The sequence below is a fragment of the Malus sylvestris genome, chromosome 10 (assembly GCF_916048215.2).
Source record: "Malus sylvestris chromosome 10, drMalSylv7.2, whole genome shotgun sequence".
Lineage (NCBI taxonomy): Eukaryota > Viridiplantae > Streptophyta > Magnoliopsida > Rosales > Rosaceae > Malus > Malus sylvestris.
In genome coordinates, this window is record NC_062269.1 from 8,435,965 (window position 1) to 8,454,084 (window position 18,120).

At 41.5% G+C, this 18,120-nt stretch overlaps 1 pseudogene; it reads left to right on the forward strand.

Annotated features, from left to right (window-relative positions):
* The first annotated feature begins 6,814 nt into the window (after positions 1–6,814).
* Positions 6,815–8,560, forward strand: LOC126584779 (ATP synthase subunit beta, mitochondrial-like; annotated as a pseudogene).
* The last annotated feature ends 9,560 nt before the right edge of the window (positions 8,561–18,120 follow it).

Genomic DNA, 18,120 nt, shown 5'->3' on the forward strand with positions numbered 1-18,120 from the left:
CATGTGGGTCGATGAGGATAGCCTTAATACCTGACGAAGGAATTTCTCTTCAGAGAGACCTGTTTCTGAAACGGTACCTTTTGGTTGTGGCTTCTTGAGACGTATGTGACCGTATTGACACATCTTTCTATACAAATGTATATAGCATATATGCATATATGTATACTTCTTCACCCTGGGTATTCTCACTGAAATGAATTTGACATGTGTATGAGATTAAAAGAAAATTAATAAATCGATATTTTTTGCATTTAACTTAAAGAGTATGATGTTTCTGACCATTTACCACCTTGTTAAATTTTGAATTGTCATATGGGCTGATGCCCAAAGTGTTTCTTTCAGAGAAATTCAATTATTTCTTGTGATAAGGGACTTGGATATCTCTATGAGAAGGCATTCAGTGCTTTAGCTAATCAATTTGACTGGTGTTGTTTGTGGTTGGGGCTGATATGGCTTGATTCAAAATTTTGCTTTATCTGCAAATTTGGAACGGTTACTATACCAATTCGTGAAATGGTTTCCTTTTCAGGAAGGAATTCATCTGAATTGATGCATTTAATCCACTATGATGTAGTTCTTTCTTCAGGAAAGAGAAGATAGCCTTCCTTGTGGATGTATCTGTTGCAAAGTAGTATTGTACTCATGGTGGCAAGTTTAGAAACCTAAATTTTAGTATCAATCAAATGGATTGATTTGCATATGCCATTTGTTTCCTACCCATTTTCATATTAGGATGAGAATGGCATACGCATAATACTTGAATTTGTGCAAGGGTATTTGAGAAGCATATAGTGCTTGCATTTGTCCACGTCGTTGATCATGTATTTCCTTTTCACCAAATTGTGTGTTTAGGGTTGTTGAAAAGATGTACTACTTGACATCATCTAATTTAAGATACTGGAAGTTAAAGTCTTCAAATTATCTTGCAAAATAAGAGAAATTGTCTAACTACATGTAGGTTGCAACTAGTCAGAGTTGCAACCTCATAGAAAGTGTACATACAGTTGCATGCTAGCCAAAAGAAGTGCATTCAAGTTTGTCAACCAATGAGTTTGTTATATCATGGTTGGACATGGCAAGAAAGATTTTGTGATAAGAAAAAGAATAATCAGACCGTTGAGCTTGAATTCATTATGGATAAAATGCTTTCATCTTAGAAAAATGACGGTTGAGTTGATAAGCAGATGAGACTAAGGTCTAAAAAGGTGCTTATCTTAAAAGACTAGTGAGGCTTTAAGGCCTAAGAAGTTAGAATAGCTTCATATGTTTCTACTGATCTCATGCATTTCAGCAATCACAATTATGAGAAAATTGTGGGGGTGACTTAAAATATCATTAAGATATAATGGTATTTACTTAACAAGAAGTATTTGCTACCTATATGTGATAATATGTAATTTTAAGGTATGGAAAGCTTTAGGTAACGTTTGGTACGTGGGACGAGACGAAACGGAATGGGACGAGGCGTTCCGTCCCACGTTTGGTGCGCCTAAAACGGGTGGAACGTGCTGTTCCACAGAACGAATTTTGGGTAAATTTTCGTTCCGCCTCACCCCCTAGAACGACTCATTTCACATCCATGGAACACAAAATTATAACCTCTCTATATCCTTCTTCTTCCTCCTTGTTTCCATCCGAATGCATCTTTACTCCCTCTCCATTCATTTATGTTCCATCCCGTCTCGTCCACATACCAAACGATACCTTAGAGATCTTTCTTTAAATACCTTAAATGTGGGGGAATATGCCTAAGTGTTAGCAAATTACTTATTAGTAAGTCCGAACATATGTTTCGAGGACTTAACATTGGAAAACAACTACTCTCATACGAAATAAAATTTCATAAGATGGATTGTGCACACCATCAAAGGTAGTCAACCTAGTAGTGGATCCAATTATTAAAGATTTGATTAGAGAGTAAGTTGATCATCGAAGGAAATGAGGTTAAAGCCAATATAACTAATGAATCAGCCGAGCAGAAACCTAACTTAGTTGATTGGAGATCCTATGGTCTAAGTTTAATAGGCAAACTGGTTGGCATGATTCAAAGAAATTAACACAATATATACCTCATTCCTATGATGGAAGAAGTGTGTTGTCTGCAGAAGTTTTAGGATGTATATTTATACTTAATGACAGTGATATCTTATAAATAAGAGGAATAGAGCAACCTATGTGAGAGTAGAAATGGGTTGCTTCTATGAGTATAAGATGACTAAATTTTCTAAAGCTCTCATGAATCCGGAATTTGTTCAGGACCAAAATGAACACAACCGTATGAACCGGAATATATTAGGATTAGTGATGTGTGTTGCTTATTGTCTCGTTTTACTGTTGCGGTGAACAATTCAAGATTCCATATCCATTGCGTCACCAAGTAAATCCGATGTATTCCCTAGGGTAGGTTCAAGTCCAAAAGACACTTCTCCCGATGCATCTCTTATCCGCCTGTACTCTCAAATTCTTCCTAATTTTTCTTTCATGTGGGGATTGTTGGAAATTATATTATAATATTAATTTATAATATTTAATTTCTATATGAATGAAAAATAAGAGTCAAGTGTTATAGTTGGAATTTAAATTCATAAGTTACGTCTATTCGTTGGAATTTTAGGCAATAGTCACGATATTTCAAAATGGGTGGCTTGAGTTCTATATAAACTCAAACATCCCACATGACTAAAAGAGAAGAAAAGAGAAGACTTTTCTCCAATGTCTTAGTAAAAATTTGAGTCGTGTCTTGAGAGTACTGAATATATGAAGTTCGCCAAAGTTCGAAGATTAAAGTGCTTTGACTTCGGATTATAGATTGTTGAATCCTAGGAGATGGACGCCTACTGAACTACAAGCACAAGAGTAGGGGTGAAATTCTGTCTTTAGGATATTGAATTTATGCAAGCCTCAATCTCCAAGTTTGTCAGTTTTTCTAACTTTCTCTTTTGTTGTTTATATTAATCTCATACATAATTGATGTTGTGAATTTCTTTATGATTATTATTATTATTGTAATTCTTGCGTTATTTTCATATTTTCTAATATTGATCCAACATTGTTTCAAGCTCAAAACTTGAAGTAATCGTTCAATCGTTCGTCTGAGATTAAGTCATCGCGACCCTTGGATCAACAACATTCACATCTATATCAAATTTGAAGACTGAATCAGAGGAAAATTGTATACAGAGATTATAACCCTACAAAGTTATCAATACAAATCTACTTTGTATGCGTGTTCCTGTATCATTCAATATGGAATTTTTGTGTTTACAGTGTACCCAAAGTCTTGCTGGAGAACGAGCTGGGTGCAGGGCTTGGTTTTGGAGAGTTCTATGGATTTGAAGAATAGAGTTGGTGTGGCGTCGTTTTGAGGGGTGGGCTGGGAGAGGAGCTTCGATCTGGGTATTCTGTAGAAAAGGTCGAGGCCCAAGTTTCATTAAGATTTGAATGAATTTGCAAAAAAATAGTGGTTAATCTTTCCAAATGCGGCGCTGAGCTCCTATCTGGGTATTTGGCTCGGCGGCGCGGAGCTTCTTAGGAGTTGCACACTTGCACGGCCCGGCCGACTGGGATTTTTTGGTGTGTGAAGACGGGAAGAAGATGACCATCATCTTTTTTATTCTTATCCTTTTTTTTTTAGTTCTTAATTATAAAAAATAAAAAATGTTATGGCCTTTTATTATTTAAATATTTTTTAAATCATATGACAATATTTAATTTTTATGAGACCCAGTTAAGTGCCACATCATCACATAACATAATATTTAACAAAGTTATGATGGAATGATCATATTAATTTTCAATTTTCAAGGATCATCTTGATGATATTGGTCAATTTTAGAGACCATTTGTGATAAAAAAAAAACCCCTTAAAAAAATTATGAACCTTCTATCTATTTACTATTATTGATTGACTAAACGATCTTATCTTTTTAAAGTGGTATGTAACATAAACAATTTCGATTATAAACACGAAATTTTATGTATTGATCACAAAATATCTTTATGAGAAAATCCTCCTTGATTTTAAGGAGCCAAACCGTTCTTTTTTAAAAATGGTCCTACCAAATATGAATTCAAGGCCTAAAATTCAAAAAATGTCTTTTAAGTTTAAAACATTGAACTCAAATAGGATACCAAGCAAATCTTTAGTAATCAAAATGGTGGATTCTATATATGCAAACTTTTACTTGTTCTCGAAAATTATAAGATTGTTCAGTTAATGATTTTGGCTGCATAAGGAATATAAGAATGTTCTTATATGAATTGTTGTGTTTGTTTGAACTTTCGAATGTTGAATTTACTTAACCGTCCTCTCTCTCACCTCATTTTTAAAGACACTAGCAATAGATTTGGAAATCATAAAGTTGGAAAATGCTGCCTTATATGTCCTTGGAAATTTTAAGATGGTTTGGTTGACAGATTTTGGTTGCTAAGAATATAAAAATGTTCTTTTAACTTTCAAATGTAAAATTTGTAGTGTAATTGAGCTAAATCACTACAAAAAGTATTGAGCTCAGACCTAAACCACCAAATTGCCAGGAACAAATCGCCCGCTAGTGGTTTGGTTTAGTTTGATTTCTCCTTTCATTTTAAGCTCAAATCAAACCAAACCGTTTTGTTCAACAAGTTGGTTCAACCACGATTTAGAGGTAAAACAGATCTAAACTGTGGCAGGCACATAGAATCTAAACTACATATTAATAAAACTCTTTTTGTCAGTTAAAAGAGGATAAAAAGACTATTTAGTCTTCTATCACAACAAAAAAGTTAAAGGGCGGTAACTTAATTTCACAAAACAAAGTTTTGCTATTTTTTATTGAAGCCTCACTTACAAGCGATTTTAACATCTCTAATTTTTTAAAATTAAAAACTTAAAAAAATAAATAAATAAACCTCTCTCCCTTTCTCCCTATTCCCACATTCTCTCTTATGGTTCGTTTACTTACCCATAATCAAAATAGGAGGAAATGAATTGATGAAAAATTGAATTGAGGATGAGTTAGAATGAGGAAAAGTCAAAATCAGAGTTGTTTACTTAAATTGACTAGAATCAGAGTAAAATTGAAACTGAATTTATGTAAGTTGTTTACTAATTCACTTGAATCGGATTAGAAATTAATATAATTACTAAAATACCCTTTTTCAGAATAAATTATTATTTTTCTATTATTTTATATACTAATTAAATTATTCATATATAATTAAACTTTAATTAGTTTTATTCATTTTTACCTATGTATTTCATCGTTTATAGTCTCGTTTTTTATTAGTAAATAAATTATTTTATTGTCTAATTAATAAAAACATTAATTAATTTCTTATGAAGAGAAAAATAAAAAACAAAAGGATTTGCCAAACTTATCTCTTAGAGTAGCACTCTCCCTCTCTCTCTCTATTCCCCACCGTCACACTCTCTCTATTCCCCCACCGTAAAACTCTATATTCAGTGTATCTCATGGCAACTCTTGATAAAGAATTGAAGAACCACCACACCGTAACTCTCTCTCACTTTGAGTTTCTGATTACAAAATTCTCTAGATGTTATGATCCTTTAAGCTACTATGGGTTACTAGTAGTTATTAGGCCCAGTATTAATGTTAAGCCCATTAAACCCACCAAAACCCTAGCTACCCTTTTATGTATTTAAACCACAATGTTCATCTGAATATGATATGAATGAAAAGAACTGTTATTTTATTTCTTACTTTCCTTTCATTTTCCTTTTTTTTCTCCATTCCTACGGAATGGGTCATATCATCTAGTATCCAGAGCCCAGGTGTGCTTCCATGGGCAAACGCCCTGCATCGGTGCCCATGGCCGACGTTTTGAAGGCGTGACTCGACCGTCAGTTTCCGCAGCAGCAAATCATCACTCAAATTGTAACATCCCACATCGCCCAGGGAAGTGATCCTTAAATGTATATTCACATCCCTATCAAGCACGAGGCCTTTTGGGAGCTCACTGGCTTCGGGTTCTGTTGGAACTCCGAAGTTAAGCGAGAAGGTGGCCAGAGCACTCCTATGATGGGTGACCTACTGGGAAGCTGCTCGTAAGTTCCCAGAAACAAAACCGTGAGGGCGTGGTCGGGGCCCAAAGCGGACAATATCGTGCAACGGTGGTGGAGCGGGCCCGGGAAGTGATCCGCCCTGGGTCGGGATGTGACAAATAATATCAGAGCCAATCCCTGGCCGGAAATGTGCCGACGAGGACATCGGGCCCCTAAAGGGGGTGGATTGTAACATCCCACATCGCCCAGGGGAGTGATCCTTAAATGTATATTCACATCCTTACCTAGCACGAGGCCTTTTGGGAGCTCACTGGCTTCGGGTTCGGTCGGAACTCCGAAGTTAAGCGAGAAGGTGGCCAGAGCACTCTTGTGATGGGTGACCCACTGGGAAGTTGCTCATGAGTTCCCAGAAACGAAACTATGATGGCGTGGTCGGGGCCCAAAGCGGACAATATCGTGCTACGGTGGTGGAGCGGACCCAGGAAGTGATCCACCCTAGGCCGGGATGTGACACAAATCCACAACTTCCGTGACAAGGTCACGATGATGAACCTCCATTAGGTTGAGCTAGAGCACCAACTCACTAATATGCAACACTCTCTCGCAAATCTGGTAGTCATCAATGCTCGATAGGACCAATTCCAAGAGACTTGTCTTGAAGAGCTCTGATCTCTAAAGACTAAACCCCTCACTTTTCCTCAACCCACATGGAGTACTTCTCCTCACCCTTCCTTAGCCCACCCGAGGACCTTTTTCGCCATTTGTCCTTCGTCCCTCTCTCCCACCACGTCGCCATTCCACTCATTTTCCCACCTCGTTGGTCATTTACCCTCCCCTATATATTTACCCCAACCACATGCCATTGCTCCCCCTTCTCACCGGCCCCCTCTACCAACCTCATTTGCACCGAGTGCACCCACACCCCTGTTTGGAACCTCCTGCATTTTCGCTTCCCTGCTATTTGGCACAACTTCCTCGTCCCACCCTTCATCTTCTGTAGCTCCAACCACCCAATCATTCCAACGTTTCTCCATCTTCTTTATACATCAAACCACCCACCATCTGCCCTCATCACCACTACCCTTATCTCCAACTGAGCTCTACTGGGCAGCTACGACCCCAACAAGACGCCCACCTCCTTCTCCGACTCATCATCTCCCTCCACCCCACTCCTCTTCAAACCCCCAATTGCAGACCCATCATCGTCGTCGTCCCCTTCGCCATATTCAACCGACCTCCAAATCCTTCCCAACTCCATCCGCTCTGTTTCCTTCTACTCTCACGACCATAACCTCTTTTTCGACTCCAGCAACTCGCACTACAACCCAAGCCTCTTTCACTATGTCATCTTCTCGATCCGCTTTTTCCTGCAGCTACCTCCTCAACCGCGTCACTCAATCCACGACCTCCGCCACCGTTTAGCTCCAGACAGTTTCAGCGTCTCAAAATAGCAAGGATTTCGGGAAGGAAAAAATAACCAACTAATTCACCAGGAAATGCTCGATCGGGCAGGTGTGCCAGGTGATCGGAGCTGTCGTTGATGTGAGGTTCGAGGAAGGGCTTCCCCGATCTTGACCGCGCTTAAGGTGTTGGACAACTCAATCCAGTTAGTGCTCGATGTGGCTCAGCACTTGGGTGAGTATAAGGTCAGGACCACCGCTCAGGATGAGACTGAGATACTTATGAGAGAACATCGTATGCTCAACACTGGTTCTCCGATCACTATTATTGTTGGAAGGGCTACCCTTGGTCGTATCATGAACGTCGTTAGAGAGCCCATTGACCATAGAGGGGATATCAATACCGATCACTTTCTACCCATTCATAGAGAAGCTCCTACCTTCGTTGAGCAAGCAACTAAGCAGCAGATCCTTGTTACTAGAATCAAGGTTGTCGACCTTCTTCCTCCCTACCAAATAGGAGGAAAAATTGGATTGTTCGGTGGTGCCGGTGTTGGAAAAACTGTGCTTATTATGGAACTTATCCATAACATTGCTAAGGTTCACAGTGGTTTCTCTGTGTTTGCTGGTGTTGGAGAACGTACTCGCGAGGGTAATGACTTGTACAGGGAAATGATTGAGAGTGGTGTCATTAAGCTAGGTGAAAAGTATGCTAACAACAAATGTGCTCTGGCGTATGGTCAACTAAATGAGCCCCCTGGTGCTCGTGCTCGTGTTGGTTTGACTGGGCTCACTGTGGCTGAACACTTCCGTGATGTTGACATGGTCTTTTTGAATGAGATAAATATTGATGTGAACATGACTGAGCAGCATTACAGGGATTACATGTTCTGAGATGCACTCAAGACTGGTTTTACGATCTTCAGGCTTTTAGGGATGAGCACAGGCTTTCATGTGCTTCTGGGAGCATAAACCGTGAATTGCTGTGGCATTTTAGGGATGTGCAGACAAGTCTTATTACTCCAATTTGTCCCCACTATGCAGAATATGTCTAAAGGGAACTTTTGAAAACCGAAGGGTTTGTGGTCAATGCAGGATGGCCTGTGTCTGATTATCCATATATAATCTTCCATAATGCTAACAAGTATTTGCAACATTCCATTGTTGTACTGAGGTAACGTTTTGAAAAGAAAACTTCAGGCTCAACGAAAGCTAATAAGAAGGGTCATCTAGTTAAAGCATCGACGGAAACCACAAGGTTGTTTGGTTTAATATATGTAAATGAGCAATTCGATGGATGGAAGGCGAAGTGTTTGAGGATACTACAGAGTAACTTGGACAGTGATACTCGCACTTTTGCTCCAAACAAGGTAATTCTGGAGGCTTTGCAGAGAAGTTTAATTGGTTTAATTTATGTGCCAGCTGATGACTTGACAGATCTTACTCCTGCCACTACCTTTGCTCACTTGGATGCCACAACTTTGTTGTCACGACAAATTTCTGAGCTTGGTATCTACCCTGAATTCTCACTTAATTATCTTGATTGCTGGTTCCTAAAGAATTATTTACTAACTAGAAATGTTCAGCATGATACTAAGACCATTTTGGTTTCTCCCACTACCTTGTTGACTAGCACCTTTGGATGGGTGAGTTCGTGTTATGTGGATAGTTTTGTACGGATGATTGTTGGGAAAGTATTTGATGAAATGTTGCTTGGTCATTATGATGCATTGAATGTATACGGTGCGAGCCCAGGTATGTATAGGTAGCTCCCCATTCATTTTTTCGGAACACAACTGAAGGAAGGGTCAATCTCTGCATCCCTTGGCTCTAAGCAGTTACCAGGCTTATTGACTTCGAGCTGCCTGTGAAATAACCATCAGCATCAGATAGTTCTACGATTACTAAATCGTCAGCTTGCAATCCTATGTGTTTAGATGGGAGTGATTGAGCTAGTAGTTACATGTTTGATTCAGAGTTGTTCGAGTGTCATGAGCAGAATTCAAGCTTGTAAGACAGTAGAAGAGTATGGACAATCTGAATTCAAGGATGTATCATGTGGGAAAACCATATGGCATGACTTGGCGAATGCAGCAGGAACTCATAATTTTGAACTCAAATATATAGATGGCATGTCTCCTACAAACAGGCTTCTATAAGAATTTAAGTTGCTGTGGACATCTATAATTATTGCAGAAGACACATGTTGTCTGGCTCCTCGATTTATACAAAGGTCGTATGGCACAACAGCATATATATATATTGTGTTGGTTTGACCAAACTCCGCCGTGTAAGTTTATCTTACATTGCCGGTCCCAAGCCCGGATAAAGGAGGAGGGGGAGGGCGTCAGGTAGTCGACAGCCGGCACTCCATGATCACGTCGAATCCTTATGAAAATGAATCCAGAACGAAATCGCGCTAAAGCTAGGGCGTCACCCGTAAGTGGCGCGCTGTGTGGCCTGAGCACAGTGATAAGTGAGCAAGGGTCGCTGTATCTCCATCGGCACCCGGATGCAGTGTTAAATGAGCAAGGGGGCTATAGAAACTTCTTTTCGAACGACTCCACTCAAAGTTGTTTGGGAGCATATGCTCCTATCAACTTTACACGGGACACACAAAAGAAGTACTTTGATCATATTAGACGGGGAAGGGTGAAGAAGCTAGGACAGAAGGGTAGAGTTCAAGAGAGCAAAATGCGTTTAGGAACGTGGAATATAGGAACCTTGACGGGAAAATCTATGGAAGTAGTAGAAGTTATGGTGAGGAGAAAGATAAATATTATGTGCCTACAAGAAACTAAGTGGGTTGGGTGTAAGGCAAAGGATCTAGAAAACTCAGGGTTTAAACTATGGTATTCGGGCACAAATAGAACGAGAAACGGTGTTGGCATCATCGTGGACAAGACCTTGACACAAGATGTTGTAGATGTCAAGAGGGTAGGAGATAGAATCATGGCAATCAAGATTGTAATAGGACAAGAACTTATCAATGTGATTAGTGCGTACGCACCTCAAGTAGGGTTGGATACGAGTTCGAAGGAGAAATTTTGGGAAGACCTTGGAGACTTGGTGCAAGGAATTGCTCAGACGGAGAAGTTATTTATAGGAGGAGATTTAAATGGACACATGGGCAGGGAGACAGGCAACTATGGAGGTTTTCATGGTGGTCATGGTTTTGGGGAGAGAAACGAGGATGGGGAAGCTATCTTGGATTTTGCAATGGCATATGATCTCTTCTTAGCCAACACCTTTTTTAAGAAGCATGAAGAACATGTGATCACCTACAAGAGTGGGTCGTCAAAAACACAAATAGATTTTCTTCTAATGAGGAAAAGGGATCGTATAACTTGTAAGGATTGCAAAGTTATACCAGGAGAGAGCGTGGTTAATCAACATCGCTTGTTGGTGATGGATGTACATATCAAAAGAGTGAGAAAAAAGAACAAGACTTGGAAGTGCCCAAGGACTAGATGGTGGAATCTAAAAGAAGAAAAACAAGCCATTTTCAAAGAGAAAATAACCACCCAATGTGTGTGGGATAGAGAGGGGGAAGCTAACCAAATGTGGGATTCCATGGCTAGTTGTATCCGAAAAGTAGCAAAAGAGGTATTAGGAGAGTCCAAGGGCTTTGCCCCACACCAAAAGGAATCTTGGTGGTGGAATGAGGAGGTACAAACAAAGGTGAAGGCTAAGAAGGAATGTTGTAAAGCCTTATACAAGGATAGGACCGATGAAAATGGTGAAAGGTATAGAAAAGCGAAGCAAGAGGCGAAGAAAGCTGTGAGAGAAGCTAAGTTAGCGGTTTATGACGATATGTATAAACGACTAGATACCAAAGAAGGAGAGTTGGATATCTATAAACTAGCTAGAGCAAGGGAAAAGAAGACAAGGGACCTAAACCAAGTGAGGTGCATCAAGGATGAGGATGGAAAGGTTCTTGCTACAGAGAACGCGGTTAAAGACAGATGGAAAGGTTATTTTCATAATCTTTTCAATGAAGGACATGAAAGGAGTGCTTCTTTAGGGGAGTTGAGTAACTCAGAAGAGTGTAGAAACTACTCTTTTTATCGTAGAATCCGGAAGGAAGAAGTGGTTGTAGCTTTGAAGAAGATGAAGCATAGAAAAGCAGTAGGCCTAGACGATATACCAATCGAAGTGTGGAAAGTTTTGGGAGAGACGGGTATAACATGGCTCACTGACCTTTTCAATAGGATTTTGAAAACGAAGAAGATGCCAAATGAGTGGCGAACGAGCACTTTGGTGCCTATCTACAAGAATAAGGGCGATGTACAAAACTGCATGAACTATAGGGGTATTAAGCTAATGAGTCATACAATGAAGCTCTGGGAGAGAGTCATTGAGCATAGATTGAGGCAAGAGACACGGGTTTCGGACAACCAATTCGGGTTCATGCCAGGGCGCTCAACCATGGAGGCAATCTATCTCTTACGAAGATTGATGGAAAGATATAGAGATGGGAAAAAGGATTTACACATGGTCTTTATAGATTTGGAAAAAGCGTATGATAGGGTCCCAAGAGACATTCTTTGGAGAATTTTAGAGAAGAAAGGAGTACGAGTAGCATATATCCAAGCTATACAGGATATGTATGAAGGAGCAAAGACTGCCGTAAGAACTCATGAAGGACAAACCGAAAGCTTTCCCATAACTGTAGGATTACATCAAGGCTCATCCTTAAGTCCTTACCTTTTTGCGTTGGTAATGGATGAGTTAACAGGACATATTCAAGATGATATTCCTTGGTGTATGCTTTTCGCAGACGATATAGTGTTGATAGATGAAACTCAAGAAGGGGTAAATGCAAAGCTTAACCTTTGGAGAGAAGTGTTGGAATCTAAAGGTCTTCGCCTAAGCCGATCAAAGATAGAATATATGGAGTGCAAGTTCAGTGCAAATGGAGGCCAAAACGAGTTAGGGGTGAGGATCGGAGATCAAGAAATACCAAAGAGCGACCGTTTTCGTTACCTAGGATCTATCTTGCAAAAGAACGGAGAATTAGATGGAGATCTCAACCATAGAATACAAGCTGGATGGATGAAGTGGAAGAGTGCATCCGGCGTGTTGTGTGACCGCCGTATGCCACTGAAGCTCAAGGGAAAATTTTATAGGACGGCAATAAGGCCGGCGATGCTGTATGGCACAGAATGTTGGGCGGTGAAGCATCAACACGTACACAAAATGGGTGTAGCGGAGATGAGGATGCTTCGTTGGATGTGTGGGCACACGAGAAAGGATAAGATTAGGAATGAGGATATCCGGGGTAAAGTAGGAGTAGCCGAAATTGAAGGAAAGATGAGAGAAAATCGGTTACGGTGGTTTGGACATGTGCAAAGAAGGCCTACTGACGCTCCGATTAGAAGATGCGACTATGGGACAGAGGTTCAGGGCCGAAGGGGTAGAGGAAGACCCAGGAAAACTTTGAGAGAGACCCTAAGAAAAGACTTAGAGTACTTGGATCTAACGGAGGACATGACACAGGACAGAACACAATGGCGTTCTAAGATTCATATAGCCGATCCCACTCAGTGACTTGGATTTTCCAAGTCTCCAACCGAGAAGTTGTCCTCGCTCGGGAAATTAAGGGAACACTACCTCAACCTACATGCTCCACTCACAAAGCTCCAACATACAAGCTTCAACAAAAGAAAATTCAAAGAACTTAGCGAAGAAGGCTTTGGTGATTTAACACAATACGTTGAAATGAAGGAAAGCTTATTTATTGATATCCCCGATAAATTACAAATATGTACATATACTTGAGTCAAAATAAACAAACAATAGGGAGCCTTCACAAAGGTTGCTTAGGAGAAGTCTCGGCAGTCGGTAGAGCCCCAGAAAGAGAAGGCACCGGAGGGGGATCATTCGGAGCCTCAGTACTGGACAGAACCCTAGAAGGAGGAGGCATCAGAGGTTGATCATTTGGAGCTTCATTACGCGGTACAGCCCCAGAAGACGAAGGCAATAAATGCCTTTGGAACAAACCCACAAATCTCTGATGATCAAGTAAAACCTGACCATCAGATTCCTTCATCTGGTCAAGCTTCCTCTTCATGTTTGTAGCATAGTCATGTGCGAGCCGGTGCAACTGTTTATTCTCATGCTTGAGCCCTCTAATCTCCTGTTTGAGACTCATCACTTCAGCCGCCAATGATTCAACTTGGCGGGTTCGAGCAAATAGGCGTTGGGCCATATTAGACACAGAACCTGCACACTGAACACTAAGAGCCAGAGAATCCTTAACAGCCAACTCATCAGACCGTTTGGAAAGTAGTCTGTTATCTTTGGGAGTGAGAAGGTTCCTGGCCACTACCGCAGCGGTCATATCATTCTTCATCACGGAATCCCCAACGGTAAGAGGACCAGTAGGGGAAACGAAGGATGGGCGCCATATGTTGTCTGGAGAAGGCGGGGCTGCCTCTTCAACAAGGTTCAAGTCAAAACGACGGTCGGAGGGGCCAGACATTTTCAAAGGTGTAGAAAAGAGAAGAGGTCGGACAAATCAAGATCTTAGAAGTGCAAGAATGGAGCTTCTACTGGTGGATATTCAAGTGTGCTTTGGAACTTAATGTCAGCCTCTATAAAAATCTGCACTCGACGAAGCTTCAGAAATCGAAGAGGCGTTGCTTTCTCAAAAGCTGGGCTGCTCAGAGAACACGAGGGTCGATCTCAGAAATCGAAGAGGCGTTTGCTTTCTCAAAAGCTGGGCTGCTCAAAGACCACGAAGGCCGATCTCAGAAATCGAAGAGGTTTGCTTTCTCAAAAGCTGGGGTGCTCAGAGACCACGAGGGCCGATCTCAAAAATCGAAGAGGTTTGCTTTCTCAAAAGCTGGACTGCTCAGAGACCACGAGGGTCGATCTCAGAAATCGAAGAGGTTTGCTTTCTCAAAAGCTGGGCTGCTCAGAGACCACGAGGGTCGATCTCAGAAATCGAAGAGGCACCTACTTTTCCAGCCTTGTCAGCATCTGTCACACGCACTCAGCTTTGCGGAAATTATGGGCATTCTGTCGATGATTTCTGGCGAAGTAGAAAGCACATGAATCATACTGTTCAATCACCCACTTCCCACACGCAACAGTAGCTCATGGGTACCACATATAACTTTGCCAAAGTCCTCTGACAAAGTTGAGACTACTTTTCCAGCCTTGTCAGCACCTGTCACACGCACACTCAACTTTGCGGAAATTATGGGCATTCTGTCGAAGATTTCTGGCGAAGTAGAAAGCACATGAATCGTACTGTTCAATCACCCACTTCCCACACGCAACAGTAGCTCATGGGTACCACATATAACTTTGCCAAAGTTCTCTGACAAAGTCGAGACACGTGAAGCTTGCAACTCTCACTACATCGCTCTGACCAAGAAGGGTAAAAGAATAGCAAAGAAACAACACTAACAAAGTTTAGACACATAAATTTTGACGGCCTAGCTACCATATTATTACCCACAAGGGTAAAGGAACAGTACCACTGCTGGATAATTGGAAAGTCCCGGTGTGTCCACCTCTGTGCTTCATGGCAAGGTAGACTAGCAAACATGCCCAACCTTTACTCACATTCGAGAAAACACTCCCAACAAGATTGCTTGCCCCAAAATCGAAGAGGCATCGCCCTCCGAATCTCGAGAGCCACTCCCAACATGATTACTTTCTCAAAAATCGAAGAGAGGGTAAAGGAACAGTACCACTGCTGGATAATTTGAAAGTCCCTGTGTGTCACCCTCTGTGCTTCGTGGCAAGGTAGACTAGCAAACATGCCCAACCTTTACTCACATTCGAGAAAACACCCCCAACAAGATTGCTTGCTCCAAAATCGAAGAGGCACCGCCCTTCGAATCTCGAGAGCCAGACTCCTAACATGATTACTTTCTCAAAAATCGAAGAGAGGGTAAAGGAACAGTACCACTGCTGGATAATTGGAAAGTCCCTGTGTGTCAACCTCTGTGCTTCGTGGCAAGGTAGACTAGCAAACATGCCCAACTTTTACTCATATTCGAGAAAACACTCCCAACTCCCAACATGATTACTTTCTCAAAAATCGAAGACACCGCTCTCCGATTCTCGAGAGCCAGACCCCCAGCATGATTGCTTTCTCAAAAATCGAAGAGGCATCGTTCTCCGAATCTCGAGAGCCAGATCCCCGACAGGATTGCTTGTTCGAAAACCGAAGAGGCACCACTTTCCCAACTTCAAGAGCCGGATCTCCTTGGATAAAGCTTGTCTGTAATCTTCACACGCAACATCAGCTTTCCAGATACCACAGACCATTTTTTCAAAGTGCTCTGACAGAGTTAAAACTTGTGAAGCTGGCAGCTCCCACTACCGTGCTATGACCAAGCAGGGTAAAGGAATAGCATTATTACTTGATGTTAGGGAGACTCCTATATATGTCGACCTCCATCCCCAACGGACAGGCAGACCTGCAAAAATGCTCAACCCTTCCTCTTATCTGAGAGGGCACTCCCAACGAAGCCTTTCGAAATATTCAGCTTTCTTTCCCCCCGATAATACCTCTGTAAACAAGCTATACTAGAGCAAGAATATCTCATATCATCAGGGTTAAAAGCAAGAGTATCCCATATCATGCTTTTTCCCTGTCTTTTCCTTTGGCCTTGTTCTTACCTGCAAGACAAGGAGAAAGAGAGCAATCAGTCAGCACTTGGAATCAAGCTTCCAGCCAGGAACTGACTGCCTGGAACCCCTTACCCTGACATTGCTCCCGAGTACTCATCTTTAACATCTTATGCTTCCAAGGAAGATACCGCATCTGCCTGAGGAACAGATAGGGCAAGTGAGAAGGATACAAGGAAGCATGTGGAGACAAGCGTAACAGCACACGTGCCGATACATCCACTACTCTGTCAAAAGCAAAAGTATCCCATATCAGCAGGGTCGAACGTACTCTAGATTTGATGGACTTGTTTTGACCCTCAAATTCTTCAGTCGGCCTTATACTTTGGAGGAAACCAGAAAACCCTCCAGCCCAGTTCAAGAATAAGCCTGTGGAAAGTTACTTCTTCAAAAGCAAAAGTATCCCATATCATCTCTTCTCATTTTTCTTCTCTTTATCCTTCATGCTGCCTGCAAGATAGGGAGAATGTGAACAATCAGCCGGAGCTCTGATTGCTTACCTTGTCTGTTACCTCTTTCAGCAGATCCCCTAGCTCGGCGACTTGGGGGACTCCTACTACATGGTTTGTATCGCGCTTGACCAAGCCTGAAACTACAAGTAAGCTTCAAGTGACATTGATACATTACCTTGTGCATCTTCACCAGTTACAGATACCACCCCTGGATGGAGGAAGAGTACTTCCAGAGAAGATTCCACATCTACCTATGAGACAGATAAGGAAAGTCAAGCCGATACCACACTCCGGGACTTAGAAGTTTCGTGGTTACGAGATCATTCTCCCACAATATTTCCTAATGTCTTTTGTACTAAATCATTCACTTGTACTCCCTAAAGGAGAGCTTGAACCTATGTACTTGTGTAAACCCTTCACAATTAATGAGAACTCCTCTATTCCGTGGACGTAGCCAATCTGGGTGAATCACGTACATCTTGTGTTTGCTTTCCTATCTCTATCCATTTATATACTTATCCACACTAATGACCGGAGCAATCTAGCGAAGATCACAAAAAGTGACCGTTTTCGCTACCTAGGATCTATCTTGCAAGAGAACGGAGAATTAGATGGAGATCTCAACCATAGAATACAAGTTGGATGGATGAAGTGTAAGAGTGTATCCGGCGTGTTGTGTGATCGTCGTAGGCCACTGAAGCTCAAGGGAAAATTTTATAGGACGGCAATAAGGCCAACGATGTTGTATGGCACAGAATGTTGGGCGGTGAAGCATCAACACGTACACAAAATAGGCGTAGCGGAGATGAGGATGCTTCGTGGGATGTATGGGCACACGAGAAAGGATAAGATTGGGAATGAGGATATCCAAGGTAAAGTAGGAGTAGCCAAAATTGAAGGAAATATGAGAGAAAATCGGTTCCGGTGGTTTGGACATGTGCAAAGAAGGCCTACTGACGCTCCGGTTCGAAAATGTGACTACGGGACAGAAGTTCAGGGCCGAAGGGGTAGAGGAAGACCTAGGAAAACTTTGGAAGAGACCCTAAGAAAAGACTTGATTACTTGGATCTAACGGAGGACATGACACAAAACCGAGCGCAATGGCGTTCTAGGATTCATATAGCCGACCCCACTTAGTGGGAAAAGGCTTTGTTGTTGTTGTTGTTGTTGTTGTGTTGGTTTGACCAATTTAGTGGAAAAACTAAGGTGTGGGGAACACATATGGCACGTGGACTGCAAAGACCTTTTACACAGCTACTGCAAGGTCAATATTATTCCAATGGCCACATATTTGAGTGTTAAAAGTGATTTGGAATTCATTGCTCTCCCGTATGTAACTTCGGTTTATGGCTCATATGCATTTGAAAGCTATTTTCCAAAATATCTACATTTATTCAAGGCTCTTGTTGATCTACACTTTCAGTGGTATCATGTTTTACAACGGTTGTCTCAATGTCCAGGGTATTGACTGCTCCAAGAGCACTAGCACTTTTATCCAACGAGTCAAAATCAGTTTTTTTGTCAAGTATTCTCTAGATTTGTACCCCTTGGTTCTCTTGCGTTTACCTTGGTCAATGACTCGCAACGGTTGGAGCTCAATGTCCAAGTTAAGAAG